General features: G+C 39.1%; 1 non-coding gene across 1 annotated transcript; it reads left to right on the forward strand.

Annotated features, from left to right (window-relative positions):
* Nucleotides 1-1,503: 1,503 nt before the first annotated feature.
* On the forward strand, nucleotides 1,504-1,610 carry LOC141626021 (small nucleolar RNA R71). The gene has a single exon (XR_012535754.1). It is a non-coding gene; the product is annotated as a small nucleolar RNA R71 (small nucleolar RNA).
* The last annotated feature ends 14,959 nt before the right edge of the window (nucleotides 1,611-16,569 follow it).

Raw genomic sequence — 16,569 nt, forward strand, 5'->3', positions numbered from 1 at the left:
GGGATGAAAAACTTCCCAATTCGCACGGGGACATCTTCCCATACCCCTAATGGTGTCTTCGTCGATCTATCGGCCATTTGAAGAGTGATATTGGTGCATTTAAGCTCTCCCATTCCCAACCTTTTACTTACCGAGTACGGCAGGACACTCACACTAGCCCCTAGATCACATAAGGCTTTGTTGATCGTTGTGTCGCCAATGGTACACGGTATTGAGAAGCTTCCCGGATCCTTTAACTTTGGAGGTGAACTCCCTTGAAGTATTGCACTACTCACCTTAGTGAAGGCGATAGTCTCAAGTTTCCGGATCCACTTCTTCTTTGTGAGGATATCTTTCATGTACTTTGCATAGGCCGGAACGTGATTGATTAATTCCGTGAAAGGAATTGAGACTTCTAAGTTCTTCACAATCTCCATGAACTTCCCAAGTTGATCATCAAATTTAGGCTTGGCTTGACGACTTGGAAAAGGAAGTCTAATCACAATGGGCTCCTTTTCTTTGGCTTTGTCTTCATTTTTCTTTGAACTTTCTTCTTTTGATGATTCCCCTTCTTGCACCACAACTTCATTCTCACTAGCTCTCACAACTTCATCCTCAACTTGCTTCTTTGGTGCTTCATATCTTGTACCACTCCTCAAGTGAATGGCACTAACCGTTTCATGTCTAGGGGGATTACTTTGTGGTGGTAATTGCCCCTTTTGTCTTTGTGAGCTCGAAGATGCTAGTTGGGTCAATTGTGTTTCCAACATCTTGGTGTGAGCTAGAATGTTGTTGATGGTAGTGTCTTTTGCTTGGCTATCTTTTTGCATTTGGGTGAAAAATTCTTGTTGATTCTTTTGCATTTGGAGGGCCGCTTTTTGGACATCAAAACCTTGGTCATTGTGGTGATTGTATGGATTTTGATTTTGGTAGCCTTGGTTTTGATTGTAAAAGGGTCTTTGATTTTGATTTCTCATGGGTGGTGGAGTGTATGTTGTTTGAGGGTTTTGGACATTTTGGCTTTTGTATGAGAGATTTGGATGGAACTTGGTGTTTTCATTGTAAAAATTTGAATAAGGGGTACCACTTTTGTAAGCTTGGAAAGCATTAACTTGTTCGGTTGTTCCCCTACACTCACTTGAGTCATGACCCAAGGTTCCACAATTCTCACATATTCCGCTTGGGATTGATGAGGATGCCGTCATGGCATTGACATGATGCTTCGATGATTTTGAGTTTTCCTCAAGTCTAGCCATAGCTTGTTCAAACTTCAAGTTGATTGTGTCAATGTGAGCACTAAGTTGAGCACCCAATTGAGTAACGGTGTCCACTTCATACTTTCCTCCTCTAGTAGCCTTGCGAGGTCTACTATATTGTGAATTATGGACCGCCATTTCCTCAATCTTGTTCCATGTTTGATTGTCATCAACTTCGGTGAACATTCCATTTGATCCCATATTGAGAATGTTCCTTGAATCTTCATATAAACCATTCCAAAATTGTTGCACTAAAAACCATTCGCTAAGTCCATGGTGAGGACATGAGCGACAAATACCTTTGAACCGCTCCCAAGCTTCATACAAAGATTCTTCATCCCTTTGCTTAAAACCCGTAATTTGAGCTCTTAGCATATTGGTCTTTTCCGGTGGGTAGAATTTTTTGTAGAAAGCTAGAGCTAGCTTCTTCCAAGAATCTATTCCAAGGGTGGCCTTATCAAGGCCCTTCAACCATTGCTTTGCGGTGCCGATTAACGAAAAAGGAAATAAGACCCATCTTATTTGGTCTTGAGTCACGCCCGTTTTAGAGATAGCTTCACAATAATCGCAAAAGGTTTCCATATGAGAATGAGGGTCCTCACTAGGCATTCCCCCGAATCGGCTCCTCTCAACTAGTTGGATGAAGGCGGACTTGGCAATAAAGTTTCCGGTAAGATGTTGTGGGGTAGGAGTACCATTTGGTAAATCCTCCTCGGTGGGTATAGAGTGTGACGAGAATTTAGGCATTGTAGGTGGATTTTGTGTGGTATTGTTTAATGGGTTCTCTTCTCCTTCTATTGCGAAAGGATTGACAAACTCACTAGTGGGTTGAACAACTTCACCTCCCAAATTCCTCCTAACAAGTCTCCTATTATTCGTCAAGGTTCTTTCGATTTCACGGTCAAAAGGTAACAAATCTCTTTGTAACCTTCTAGACATGCAAAATATCAAACAACTTGAAAACAATTAGAACAAACCTTGAGGAGTTTTACTTCCCCAAGGTGAAAAAGACACAACTAATAACAATAAAAGAAATCTTAAATCAATTAAACACCGTCCCCGGCAACGGCGCCATTTTTGATCGAGTCCATTTCGTTTCACAAATTAAGCATATGTGGTCGTTGGTCAATGGTCGATACAAAACACAATTTATACTTCACAAACAACTCTACCATTAGTAAAGAGGCAAGTAAAGGTCGGATCCCAAGGGACGGGTATTGAAATGAAGATTCTATTGTAACTAGTGGTGTCTAGGGGTGTCACAAATTGGGTTGATGTAGAAGGTTACTAAACTAAGATATCAATGAAAATAAACTAACAAGGTAAATAAAATAAGGGTGTAAACAATTGATTAAAAGCACTAGGGTGTCATGGGTTCATAGGGGAATCATGGGATATGATCATACAAACATGTTCTCAAATTATAAGCAAGCAATTATTGTTGTGATGGATTGAGTTGGGTTATATCTTACAATCCTAGGAAAGTTTGGGTCCCGGAGCCGAATCGATTAGATTGTACAACACCTACAAGTCGACTTAATCTTTCCTACTTAACACATGCATGGTCTAACAAGACTCGAGTTGGGTTATGTCTTACAAGTCAAGTTGAAAGGATAGAAGATGATAGTAAATGCAAGGATTCATAGGCTTAGCATTTCATCAAATATAACATGTGCATGTATTAAGATCAAAACAAGCAAGCAAATAAGATATGAAAGCATATTAATTTAAGTATGAATCATTCCCCATGTTGGTTTCCCTAATCACCCATTAAACCCTAGCTAAGAGACTACTCACTCATTATCATATTGATCATGCTAGAAAGGTTGTCAATCATACTAACATAATGAAACATGATGAATAAATGAAAGTAATTAGCAATAATTAAAAAAGGGATTAAGAGATTATACCTACTAATGATTCCAATAATAAAGCAAGAATAATAGAAGTACTTGAATCCTAGATTGAGAGGTTGTCAATCTCCCAATAATAACCCAAATAATCTTCAATTACCCAAAATAAAGTAAGAACAAGAGAGAGATTAAAGAACTAAAACTTGGATTAAAACTTGATTAATATTTGATTACAATATTGAAGAGAGATTTGATTAATATTAACTACACTAATTATTGATAAGATGAACATGCTCCTCTAATTAGACTAATGGGGTATTTATAGTGAAAATTAGGGAGGATGCATTAGGGTTAACTAAGGGCTAAACTAGTAATTACACTTTTAAGTTGAGCAAGGAGACTCCGGGATTCTCCGAGAGAAGGGCTTCTCTTATCGTTGCTAGAAGAATGAAAACGTCTTTGTCTTTGAAATCCGTGCGGATGGGAGTCGGGACGGCGGATCTGGTGAGGAATCCGAGCGGATTCTTGGGCAAGACGCTCGGATTGGCGAGGGGAATCCGAGCGGATTCCTTTGAGGGACGCTCGGATTGGGCTTGGACGGACGGATTGTGTACAATCCGTTCGGATTGTCTAGCAGCATCTTTTCTTCTTCTTTTCTTCATGAATTCCTTGGGGATTTCCTTGGGGACTCAAGGATCCTTTTCTCAACATTGCTCTTCTACTATGCTATGTACAAAGGCCTTCTAGTCTTGTCTCTCCTTGATGCTTGGTCATTGAATATGATCAATTTAGCTTTGTTTTGCCATGAAAATGCAAGATTCTTACTCCTTTCCTACCAAGGGATCAAAATCTCAAAGAATATGCAAAACAAAGAACTAAAGATAAGAAATGACCCAAATAGGCACTAAAAAGCATGAAAACAATGGTAATTCGGGGGCTAAATATGCGCCAATTATGGTCACATCAATGAAACAATTGTCCTTGTCATTGTAACTTGTTGTGTGAGCCATTTGTCCTTGTTCTTTAGTCCTTGTGACTCGTTGTGTTAACCATTTCTTCTTGTCATTGTGAGTCATTGTTACTCGTTATGTGAACCAATTGTCCTTGTGATTGTGACTTGTTGTGCTAACCATTTGTCCTTGTTCATTAGTCATTATGACACGTTGTGTGAATCATTTGTCCTTGTTCATTAGTCGTTGTGACTCGTTGTGTGAACCAATTTTCCTTGTTCATTAGACCATGTGACTCGTGGTGTGAAGCCTTTGTCCTTGTTCTTTAGTCCTTGTGACTCATTTTGTTAACCATTTGTCCTTGTCATTGTGACTTGTTGTGCAAACCATTTGTCCTTGTTCATTAGTCATTGTAACTTGTTGTGTGAACCATTTGTCCTTGTTCATTAGTCCATGTGACTCGTTGTGTGAACCATTTGTCCTTGTCATTGTGACTTGTTGTCCTATCCATTTGTCCTTTTTCATTAGTCATTTTAACTCGTTGTGTGAACCATTTGTCCTTGTTAAATAGTCCATGTGACTCGTTGTGTGATCCATTTGCCTTGTTCATTGGTCCTTGAGACCCGTTGTGTCAACTATTTGGCCTTGTTCATTACTCCTTGTGACTCGTTGTGTGAACCAATTGTCCTTGTCATTGTGACTTGTTGTGCTAACCATTTGTCCTTGTTCATTATTCATTGTGACTCGTTGGACTCGTTTTGTGAACCATTTGTCCTTGTTCATTAGTCTATGTGACTCGTTGTGTGAACCCTTTGTCCTTGTTCTTTCGTCCTTGTGACTCATTGTGTGAACCATTTGTCCTTATCATTGTGACTTGTTGTGCTAACCAATTGTCCTTGTTCATTAGTCATTGTAACTTGTTGTGTGAACCATTTGTCCTTGTTCTTTAGTCCTTGTGACTCGTTGTGTTAACCATTTCTCCTTGACATTGTGACACGTTGTGTGAACCAATTGTCCTTGTGATTGTGACTTGTTGTGCTAACCATTTGTCCTTGTTCATTAGTCATTGTGACACGTTGTGTGAACCATTTCTCCTTGTTCAATAGTCATTGTGACTCGTTGTGTGAACCATTTATCCTTGTTCATTAGTCCATGAGACTCGTTATGTGAACTCTTTGTCCTTGTTCTTTAGTCCTTGTGACTCATTATGTGAACCATTTGTCCTTGTCATTGTGACTTGTTATGCTTACCATTTGTCCTTGTTCATTAGTCATTGTAACTTGTTGAGTGAGCCATTTGTCCTTGTTCTTTAGTCCTTGTGACTCGTTGTGTGAACCATTTTTCCTTGTTCATTAGTCCATGTGACTCGTGGTGTGAAGCCTTTGTCCTTGTTCTTTAGTCCTTGTGACTCATTTTGTTAACCATTTGTCCTTGTCATTGTGACTTGTTGTGTAAACCATTTGTCCTTGTTCATTAGTCATTGTAACTTGTTGTGTGAACCATTTGTCCTTGTTCATTAGTCCATGTGACTCGTTGTGTGAACCATTTGTCCTTGTCATTGTGACTTGTTGTCCTATCCATTTGTCCTTTTTCATTAGTCATTTTCACTCGTTGTGTGAACCATTTGTCCTTGTTAAATAGTCCATGTGACTCGTTGTGTGATCCATTTGCCTTGTTCATTGGTCCTTGAGACCCGTTGTGTCAACTATTTGGCCTTGTTCATTACTCCTTGTGACTCGTTGTGTGAACCAATTGTCCTTGTCATTGTGACTTGTTGTGCTAACCATTTGTCCTTGTTCATTATTCATTGTGACTCGTTGGACTCGTTTTGTGAACCATTTATCCTTGTTCATTAGTCTATGTGACTCGTTGTGTGAACCCTTTGTCCTTGTTCTTTCGTCCTTATGACTCATTGTGTGAACCATTTGTCCTTATCATTGTGACTTGTTGTGCTAACCAATTGTCCTTGTTCATTAGTCATTGTAACTTGTTGTGTGAACCATTTGTCCTTGTTCTTTAGTCCTTGTGACTCGTTGTGTTAACTATTTCTCCTTGACATTGTGACACGTTGTGTGAACCAATTGTCCTTGTGATTGTGACTTGTTGTGCTAACCATTTGTCCTTGTTCATTAGTCATTGTGACTCGTTGTGTGAACCATTTCTCCTTGTTCAATAGTCATTGTGACTCGTTGTGTGAACCATTTATCCTTGTTCATTAGTCCATGAGACTCGTTATGTGAACTCTTTGTCCTTGTTCTTTAGTCCTTGTGACTCATTATGTGAACCATTTGTCCTTGTCATTGTGACTTGTTATGCTTACCATTTGTCCTTGTTCATTAGTCATTGTAACTTGTTGTGTGAGCCATTTGTCCTTGTTCTTTAGTCCTTGTGACTCGTTGTGTTAACCATTTCTCCTTGTCATTGTTAATCATTGTGACTTGTTATGTGAACCAATTGTCCTTGTGATTGTGACTTGTTGTGCTAACCATTTGTCCTTGTTCATTAGTCATTATGACACGTTGTGTGAATCATTTGTCCTTGTTCATTAGTCGTTGTGACTCGTTGTGTGAACTATTTGTCCTTGTTCATTAGTCCATGTGACTCGTTGTGTGATCCATTTGCTTTGTTCATTAGTCCTTGAGACCCGTTGTGTCGGCCATTTGGCCTTGTTCATTACTCCTTGTTACTCGTTGTATGAACCAATTGTCCTTGTCATTGTGACTTGTTGTGCTAACCATTTATTCTTGTTCATTATTCATTGTGACTCATTGGACTCGTTGTGTGAACCATTTGTCCTCGTTCATTAGTCGTTGTGACTCATTGTATGTACCATTTGTTCTTGTTCATTAGTCCATGTGACTCGTTGTGTGAACCCTTTGTCCTTGTTCATTAGTCCATGTGACTCGTTGTGTGAACCATTTGTCCATGTCATTGTGACTTGTTCTCCTATCCATTTGTCCTTTTTCATTAGTCATTTTAACTCGTTGTGTGAACCATTTGTCCTTATTAATTAGTCCATGTGACTCGTTGTGTGATCCATTTGCCTTGTTCATTAGTCCTTGAGACCCGTTGTGTCAACCATTTGGCCTTGTTCATTACTCCTTGTGACTCGTTGTGTGAACCAATTGTCCTTGTCATTGTGACTTGTTGTGCTAACCATTTGTCCTTGTTCATTATTCATTGTGACTCGTTGTGTGAACCATTTGTCCTTGTTCATTAGTCGTTCTGACTCATTGTATGAACCATTTGTCCTTGTTCATTAGTCTATGTGACTCGTTGTGTGAACCCTTTGTCCTTGTTCTTTCGCCCTTGTGACTCATTGTGTGAACCATTTGTCCTTATCATTGTGACTTGTTGTGCTAACCATTTGTCCTTGTCCATTAGTCATTGTAACTTGTTGTGTGAACCATTTGTCCTTGTTCTTTAGTCCTTGTGACTCGTTGTGTTACCCATTTCTCCTTGACATTGTGACACGTTGTGTGAACCAATTGTCCTTGTGATTGTGACTTGTTGTGTTAACCATTTGTCCTTGTTCATTAGTAATTGTGACTCGTTGTGTGAACCATTTCTCCTTGTTCAATAGTCATTGTGACTCGTTTTGTGAACCATTTGTTCTTGTTCATTAGTCCATGTGACTCGTTGTGTGAACCCTTTGTCCTTGTTCTTTAGTACTTGTGACTCAGTATGTGAACCATTTGACCTTGTCATTGTGACTTGTTATGCTTACCATTTGTCCTTGTTCATTAGTCATTGTAACTTGTTGTGTGAGCCATTTGTCCTTGTTCTTTAGTCCTTGTGACTCGTTGTGTTAACCATTTCTTCTTGTCATTGTGAGTCATTGTTACTCGTTATGTGAACCAATTGTCCTTGTGATTGTGACTTGTTGTGCTAACCATTTGTCCTTGTTCATTAGTCATTATGACACGTTGTGTGAATCATTTGTCCTTGTTCATTAGTCGTTGTGACTCGTTGTGTGAACCATTTTTCCTTGTTCATTAGTCCATGTGACTCGTGGTGTGAAGCCTTTGTCCTTGTTCTTTAGTCCTTGTGACTCATTTTGTTAACCATTTGTCCTTGTCATTGTGACTTGTTGTGCAAACCATTTGTCCTTGTTCATTAGTCATTGTAACTTGTTGTGTGAACCATTTGTCCTTGTTCATTAGTCCATGTGACTCGTTGTGTGAACCATTTGTCCTTGTCATTGTGACTTGTTGTCCTATCCATTTGTCCTTTTTCATTAGTCATTTTAACTCGTTGTGTGAACCATTTGTCCTTGTTAAATAGTCCATGTGACTCGTTGTGTGATCCATTTGCCTTGTTCATTGGTCCTTGAGACCCGTTGTGTCAACTATTTGGCCTTGTTCATTACTCCTTGTGACTCGTTGTGTGAACCAATTGTCCTTGTCATTGTGACTTGTTGTGCTAACCATTTGTCCTTGTTCATTATTCATTGTGACTCGTTGGACTCGTTTTGTGAACCATTTGTCCTTGTTCATTAGTCTATGTGACTCGTTGTGTGAACCCTTTGTCCTTGTTCTTTCGTCCTTGTGACTCATTGTGTGAACCATTTGTCCTTATCATTGTGACTTGTTGTGCTAACCAATTGTCCTTGTTCATTAGTCATTGTAACTTGTTGTGTGAACCATTTGTCCTTGTTCTTTAGTCCTTGTGACTCGTTGTGTTAACCATTTCTCCTTGACATTGTGACACGTTGTGTGAACCAATTGTCCTTGTGATTGTGACTTGTTGTGCTAACCATTTGTCCTTGTTCATTAGTCATTGTGACTCGTTGTGTGAACCATTTCTCCTTGTTCAATAGTCATTGTGACTCGTTGTGTGAACCATTTATCCTTGTTCATTAGTCCATGAGACTCGTTATGTGAACTCTTTGTCCTTGTTCTTTAGTCCTTGTGACTCATTATGTGAACCATTTGTCCTTGTCATTGTGACTTGTTATGCTTACCATTTGTCCTTGTTCATTAGTCATTGTAACTTGTTGTTTGAGCCATTTGTCCTTGTTCTTTAGTCCTTGTGACTCGTTGTGTTAACCATTTCTCCTTGTCATTGTGAATCATTGTGACTCGTTATGTGAACCAATTGTCCTTGTGATTGTGACTTGTTGTGCTAACCATTTGTCCTTGTTCATTAGTCATTATGACACGTTGTGTGAATCATTTGTCCTTGTTCATTAGTCGTTGTGACTCGTTGTGTGAACTATTTGTCCTTGTTCATTAGTCCATGTGACTCGTTGTGTGATCCATTTGCCTTGTTCATTAGTCCTTGAGACCCGTTGTGTCGGCCATTTGGCCTTGTTCATTACTCCTTGTTACTCGTTGTATGAACCAATTGTCCTTGTCATTGTGACTTGTTGTGCTAACCATTTATTTATGTTCATTATTCATTGTGACTCATTGGACTCGTTGTGTGAACCATTTGTCCTTGTTCATTAGTCGTTGTGACTCATTGTATGTACCATTTGTTCTTGTTCATTAGTCCATGTGACTCGTTGTGTGAACCCTTTGTCCTTGTTCATTAGTCCATGTGACTCGTTGTGTGAACCATTTGTCCATGTCATTGTGACTTGTTCTCCTATCCATTTGTCCTTTTTCATTAGTCATTTTAACTCGTTGTGTGAACCATTTGTCCTTGTTAATTAGTCCATGTGACTCGTTGTGTGATCCATTTGCCTTGTTCATTAGTCCTTGAGACCCGTTGTGTCAACCATTTGGCCTTGTTCATTACTCCTTGTGACTCGTTGTGTGAACCAATTGTCCTTGTCATTGTGACTTGTTGTGCTAACCATTTGTCCTTGTTCATTATTCATTGTGACTCGTTGGACTCGTTGTGTGAACCATTTGTCCTTGTTCATTAGTCGTTCTGACTCATTGTATGAACCATTTGTCCTTGTTCATTAGTCTATGTGACTCGTTGTGTGAACCCTTTGTCCTTGTTCTTTCGCCCTTGTGACTCATTGTGTGAACCATTTGTCCTTATCATTGTGACTTGTTGTGCTAACCATTTGTCCTTGTTCATTAGTCATTGTAACTTGTTGTGTGAACCATTTGTCCTTGTTCTTTAGTCCTTGTGACTCGTTGTGTTACCCATTTCTCCTTGACATTGTGACACGTTGTGTGAACCAATTGTCCTTGTGATTGTGACTTGTTGTGTTAACCATTTGTCCTTGTTCATTAGTCATTGTGACTCGTTGTGTGAACCATTTCTCCTTGTTCAATAGTCATTGTGACTCGTTTTGTGAACCATTTGTTCTTGTTCATTAGTCCATGTGACTCGTTGTGTGAACCCTTTGTCCTTGTTCTTTAGTACTTGTGACTCAGTATGTGAACCATTTGACCTTGTCATTGTGACTTGTTATGCTTACCATTTGTCCTTGTTCATTAGTCATTGTAACTTGTTGTGTGAGCCATTTGTCCTTGTTCTTTAGTCCTTGTGACTCGTTGTGTTAACCATTTCTTCTTGTCATTGTGAGTCATTGTTACTCGTTATGTGAACCAATTGTCCTTGTGATTGTGACTTGTTGTGCTAACCATTTGTCCTTGTTCATTAGTCATTATGACACGTTGTGTGAATCATTTGTCCTTGTTCATTAGTCGTTGTGACTCGTTGTGTGAACCATTTTTCCTTGTTCATTAGTCCATGTGACTCGTGGTGTGAAGCCTTTGTCCTTTTTCTTTAGTCCTTGTGACTCATTTTGTTAACCATTTGTCCTTGTCATTGTGACTTGTTGTGCAAACCATTTGTCCTTGTTCATTAGTCATTGTAACTTGTTGTGTGAACCATTTGTCCTTGTTCATTAGTCCATGTGACTCGTTGTGTGAACCATTTGTCCTTGTCATTGTGACTTGTTGTCCTATCCATTTGTCCTTTTTCATTAGTCATTTTAACTCGTTGTGTGAACCATTTGTCCTTGTTAAATAGTCCATGTGACTCGTTGTGTGATCCATTTGCCTTGTTCATTGGTCCTTGAGACCCGTTGTGTCAACTATTTGGCCTTGTTCATTACTCTTTGTGACTCGTTGTGTGAACCAATTGTCCTTGTCATTGTGACTTGTTGTGCTAACCATTTGTCCTTGTTCATTATTCATTGTGACTCGTTGGACTCGTTTTGTGAACCATTTGTCCTTGTTCATTAGTCATTCTGACTCATTGTATGAACCATTTGTCCTTGTTCATTAGTCCATGTGACTCATTGTGTGAACCCTTTATCCTTGTTATTTAGTCCTTGTGACTCATTGTGTGAACCATTTGTCCTTGTCATTGTGACTTGTTGTGCTAACCATTTGTCCTTGTTCATTAGTCATTGTAACTTGTTGTGTGAACCATTTGTCCTTGTTCTTTAGTCTTTGTGACTCGTTGTGTTAACCATTTCTCCTTGACATTGTGACACGTTGTGTGAACCAATTGTCCTTGTGATTGTGACTTGTTGTGCTAACCATTTGTCCTTGTTCATTAGTCATTGTGACTCGTTGTGTGAACCATTTCTCATTGTTCAATAGTCATTGTGACTCGTTGTGTGAACCATTTATCCTTGTTCATTAGTCCATGAGATTCGTTATTTGAACTCTTTGTCCTTGTTCTTTAGTCCTTGTGACTCATTATGTGAACCATTTGTCCTTGTCATTGTGACTTGTTATGCTTACCATTTGTCGTTGTTCATTAGTCATTGTAACTTGTTGTGTGAGCCATTTGTCCTTGTTCTTTAGTCCTTGTGACTCGTTGTGTTAACCATTTCTCCTTGTCATTGTGAGTCATTGTTACTCGTTATGTGAACCAATTGTCCTTGTGATTGTGACTTGTTGTGCTAACCATTTGTCCTTGTTCATTAGTCATTATGACACGTTGTGTGAATCATTTGTCCTTGTTCATTAGTCGTTGTGACTCGTTGTGTGAACTATTTGTCCTTGTTCCTTAGTCCATGTGACTCGTTGTGTGATCCATTTGCCTTGTTCATTTGTCCTTGAGACCCGTTGTGTCGGCCATTTGGCCTTGTTCATTACTCCTTGTTACTCGTTGTATGAACCAATTGTCCTTGTCATTGTGACTTGTTGTGCTAACCATTTATTCTTGTTCATTATTCATTGTGACTAATTGGACTCGTTGTGTGAACCATTTGTCCTTGTTCATTAGTCGTTGTGACTCATTGTATGTACCATTTGTTCTTGTTCATTAGTCCATGTGACTCGTTGTGTGAACCCTTTGTCCTTGTTCATTAGTCCATGTTACTCGTTATGTGAACCAATTGTCCTTGTGATTGTGACTTGTTGTGCTAACCATTTATCCTTGTTCATTAGTCATTATGACACGTTGTGTGAATCATTTGTCCTTGTTCATTAGTCATTGTGACTCGTTGTGTGAACCATTTTTCCTTGTTCATTAGTCCATGTGACTCGTGGTGTGAAGCCTTTGTCCTTGTTCTTTAGTCCTTGTGACTCATTTTGTTAACCATTTGTCCTTGTCATTGTGACTTGTTGTGCAAACCATTTGTCCTTGTTCATTAGTCATTGTAACTTGTTGTGTGAACCATTTGTCCTTGTTCATTAGTCCATGTGACTCGTTGTGTGAACCATTTGTCCTTGTCATTGTGACTTGTTGTCCTATCCATTTGTCCTTTTTCATTAGTCATTTTAACTCGTTGTGTGAACCATTTGTCCTTGTTAAATAGTCCATGTGACTCGTTGTGTGATCCATTTGCCTTGTTCATTGGTCCTTGAGACCCGTTGTGTCAACTATTTGGCCTTGTTCATTACTCTTTGTGACTCGTTGTGTGAACCAATTGTCCTTGTCATTGTGACTTGTTGTGCTAACCATTTGTCCTTGTTCATTATTCATTGTGACTCGTTGGACTCGTTTTGTGAACCATTTGTCCTTGTTCATTAGTCATTCTGACTCATTGTATGAACCATTTGTCCTTGTTCATTAGTCCATGTGACTCATTGTGTGAACCCTTTATCCTTGTTCTTTAGTCCTTGTGACTCATTGTGTGAACCATTTGTCCTTGTCATTGTGACTTGTTGTGCTAACCATTTGTCCTTGTTCATTAGTCATTGTAACTTGTTGTGTGAACCATTTGTCCTTGTTCTTTAGTCTTTGTGACTCGTTGTGTTAACCATTTCTCCTTGACATTGTGACACGTTGTGTGAACCAATTGTCCTTGTGATTGTGACTTGTTGTGCTAACCATTTGTCCTTGTTCATTAGTCATTGTGACTCGTTGTGTGAACCATTTCTCATTGTTCAATAGTCATTGTGACTCGTTGTGTGAACCATTTATCCTTGTTCATTAGTCCATGAGATTCATTATTTGAACTCTTTGTCCTTGTTCTTTAGTCCTTGTGACTCATTATGTGAACCATTTGTCCTTGTCATTGTGACTTGTTATGCTTACCATTTGTCGTTGTTCATTAGTCATTGTAACTTGTTGTGTGAGCCATTTGTCCTTGTTCTTTAGTCCTTGTGACTCGTTGTGTTAACCATTTCTCCTTGTCATTGTGAGTCATTGTTACTCGTTATGTGAACCAATTGTCCTTGTGATTGTGACTTGTTGTGCTAACCATTTGTCCTTGTTCATTAGTCATTATGACACGTTGTGTGAATCATTTGTCCTTGTTCATTAGTCGTTGTGACTCGTTGTGTGAACTATTTGTCCTTGTTCCTTAGTCCATGTGACTCGTTGTGTGATCCATTTGCCTTGTTCATTTGTCCTTGAGACCCGTTGTGTCGGCCATTTGGCCTTGTTCATTACTCCTTGTTACTCGTTGTATGAACCAATTGTCCTTGTCATTGTGACTTGTTGTGCTAACCATTTATTCTTGTTCATTATTCATTGTGACTAATTGGACTCGTTGTGTGAACCATTTGTCCTTGTTCATTAGTCGTTGTGACTCATTGTATGTACCATTTGTTCTTGTTCATTAGTCCATGTGACTCGTTGTGTGAACCCTTTGTCCTTGTTCATTAGTCCATGTGACTCGTTGTGTGAACCATTTGTCCATGTCATTGTGACTTGTTCTCCTATCCATTTGTCCTTTTTCATTAGTCATTTTAACTCGTTGTGTGAACCATTTGTCCTGGTTAATTAGTCCATGTGACTCGTTGTATGATCCATTTGCCCTGTTCATTAGTCCTTGAGACCCGTTGTGTCAACCATTTGGCCTTGTTCATTACTCCTTGTGACTCGTTGTGTGAACCAATTGTCCTTGTCATTGTGACTTGTTGTGCTAACCATTTGTCCTTGTTCATTATTCATTATGACTCGTTGGACTCGTTGTGTGAACCATTTGTCCTTGTTCATTAGTCGTTGTGACTCAATGTATGAACCATTTGTCCTTGTTCATTAGTCTATGTGACTCGTTGTGTGAACCCTTTGTCCTTGTTCTTTCGTCCTTGTGACTCATTGTGTGAACCATTTGTCCTTATCATTGTGACTTGGTGTGCTAACCATTTGTCCTTGTTCATTAGTCATTGTAACTTGTTGTGTGAACCATTTGTCCTTGTTCTTTAGTCCTTGTGACTCGTTGTGTTAACCATTTCTCCTTGACATTGTGACACGTTGTGTGAACCAATTGTCCTTGTGATTGTGACTTGTTGTGCTAACCATTTGTCCTTGTTCATTAGTCATTGTAACTTGTTGTGTGAACCATTTGTCCTTGTTCTTTAGTCCTTCTGACTCGTTGTGTTAACCATTTCTCCTTGACATTGTGACACGTTGTGTGAACCAATTGTCCTTGTGATTGTGACTTGTTGTGCTAACCATTTGTCCTTGTTCATTAGTCATTGTGACTCGTTGTGTGAACCATTTCTCCTTGTTCAATAGTCATTGTGACTCGTTGTGTGAACCATTTATCCTTGTTCATTAGTCCATGAGACTCGTTATGTGAACTCTTTGTCCTTGTTCTTTAGTCCTTGTGACTCATTATGTGAACCATTTGTCCTTGTTCTTTAGTCCTTGTGACTCGTTGTGTTAACCATTTCTTCTTGTCATTGTGAGTCATTGTTACTCGTTATGTGAACCAATTGTCCTTGTCATTGTGACTTGTTGTGCTAACCATTTGTCCTTGTTCATTATTCATTGTGACTCGTTGGACTCGTTGTGTGAACCATTTGTCCTTGTTCATTAGTCGTTGTGACTCATTGTATGAACCATTTGTCCTTGTTCATTAGTCTATGTGACTCGTTGTGTGAACCCTTTGTCCTTGTTCTTTCGCCCTTGTGACTCATTGTGTGAACCATTTGTCCTTATCATTGTGACTTGTTGTGCTAACCATTTGTCCTTGTTCATTAGTCATTGTAACTTGTTGTGTGAACCATTTGTCCTTGTTCTTTAGTCCTTGTGACTCGTTGTGTTACCCATTTCTCCTTGACATTGTGACACGTTGTGTGAACCAATTGTCCTTGTGATTGTGACTTGTTGTGTTAACCATTTGTCCTTGTTCATTAGTCATTGTGACTCGTTGTGTGAACCATTTCTCCTTTTTCAATAGTCATTGTGACTCGTTTTGTGAAACATTTGTTCTTGTTCATTAGTCCATGTGACTCGCTTACGTGACCCTTTGTCCTTGTTCTTTAGTACTTGTGACTCAGTATGTGAACCATTTGACCTTGTCATTGTGACTTGTTATGCTTACCATTTGTCCTTGTTCATTAGTCATTGTAACTTGTTGTGTGAGCCATTTGTCCTTGTTCTTTAGTCCTTGTGACTCGTTGTGTTAACCATTTCTTCTTGTCATTGTGAGTCATTGTTACTCGTTATGTGAACCAATTGTCCTTGTGATTGTGACTTGTTGTGCTAACCATTTGTCCTTGTTCATTAGTCATTATGACACGTTGTGTGAATCATTTGTCCTTGTTCATTAGTCGTTGTGACTCGTTGTGTGAACCATTTTTCCTTGTTCATTAGTCCATGTGACTCGTGGTGTGAAGCCTTTGTCCTTGTTCTTTAGTCCTTGTGACTCCTTTTGTTAACCATTTGTCCTTGTCATTGTGACTTGTTGTGCAAACCATTTGTCCTTGTTCATTAGTCATTGTAACTTGTTGTGTGAACCATTTGTCCTTGTTCATTAGTCCATGTGACTCGTTGTGTGAACCATTTGTCCTTGTCATTGTGACTTGTTGTGCTAACCATTTGTCCTTGTTCATTATTCATTGTGACTCGTTGGACTCGTTTTGTGAACCATTTGTCCTTGTTCATTAGTCATTCTTACTCATTGTATGAACCATTTGTCCTTGTCCATTAGTCCATGTGACTCATTGTGTGAACCCTTTATCCTTGTTCTTTAGTCCTTGTGACTCATTGTGTGAACCATTTGTCCTTGTCATTGTGACTTGTTGTGCTAACCATTTGTCCTTGTTCATTAGTCATTGTAACTTGTTGTGTGAACCATTTGTCCTTGTTCTTTAGTCTTTGTGACTCGTTGTGTTAACCATTTCTCCTTGACATTGTGACACGTTGTGTGAACCAATTGTCCTTGTGATTGTGACTTGTTGTGCTAACCATTTGTCCTTGTTCATTAGTCAT

This window comes from Silene latifolia, chromosome X (genome assembly GCF_048544455.1).
Source record: "Silene latifolia isolate original U9 population chromosome X, ASM4854445v1, whole genome shotgun sequence".
NCBI lineage: Eukaryota > Viridiplantae > Streptophyta > Magnoliopsida > Caryophyllales > Caryophyllaceae > Silene > Silene latifolia.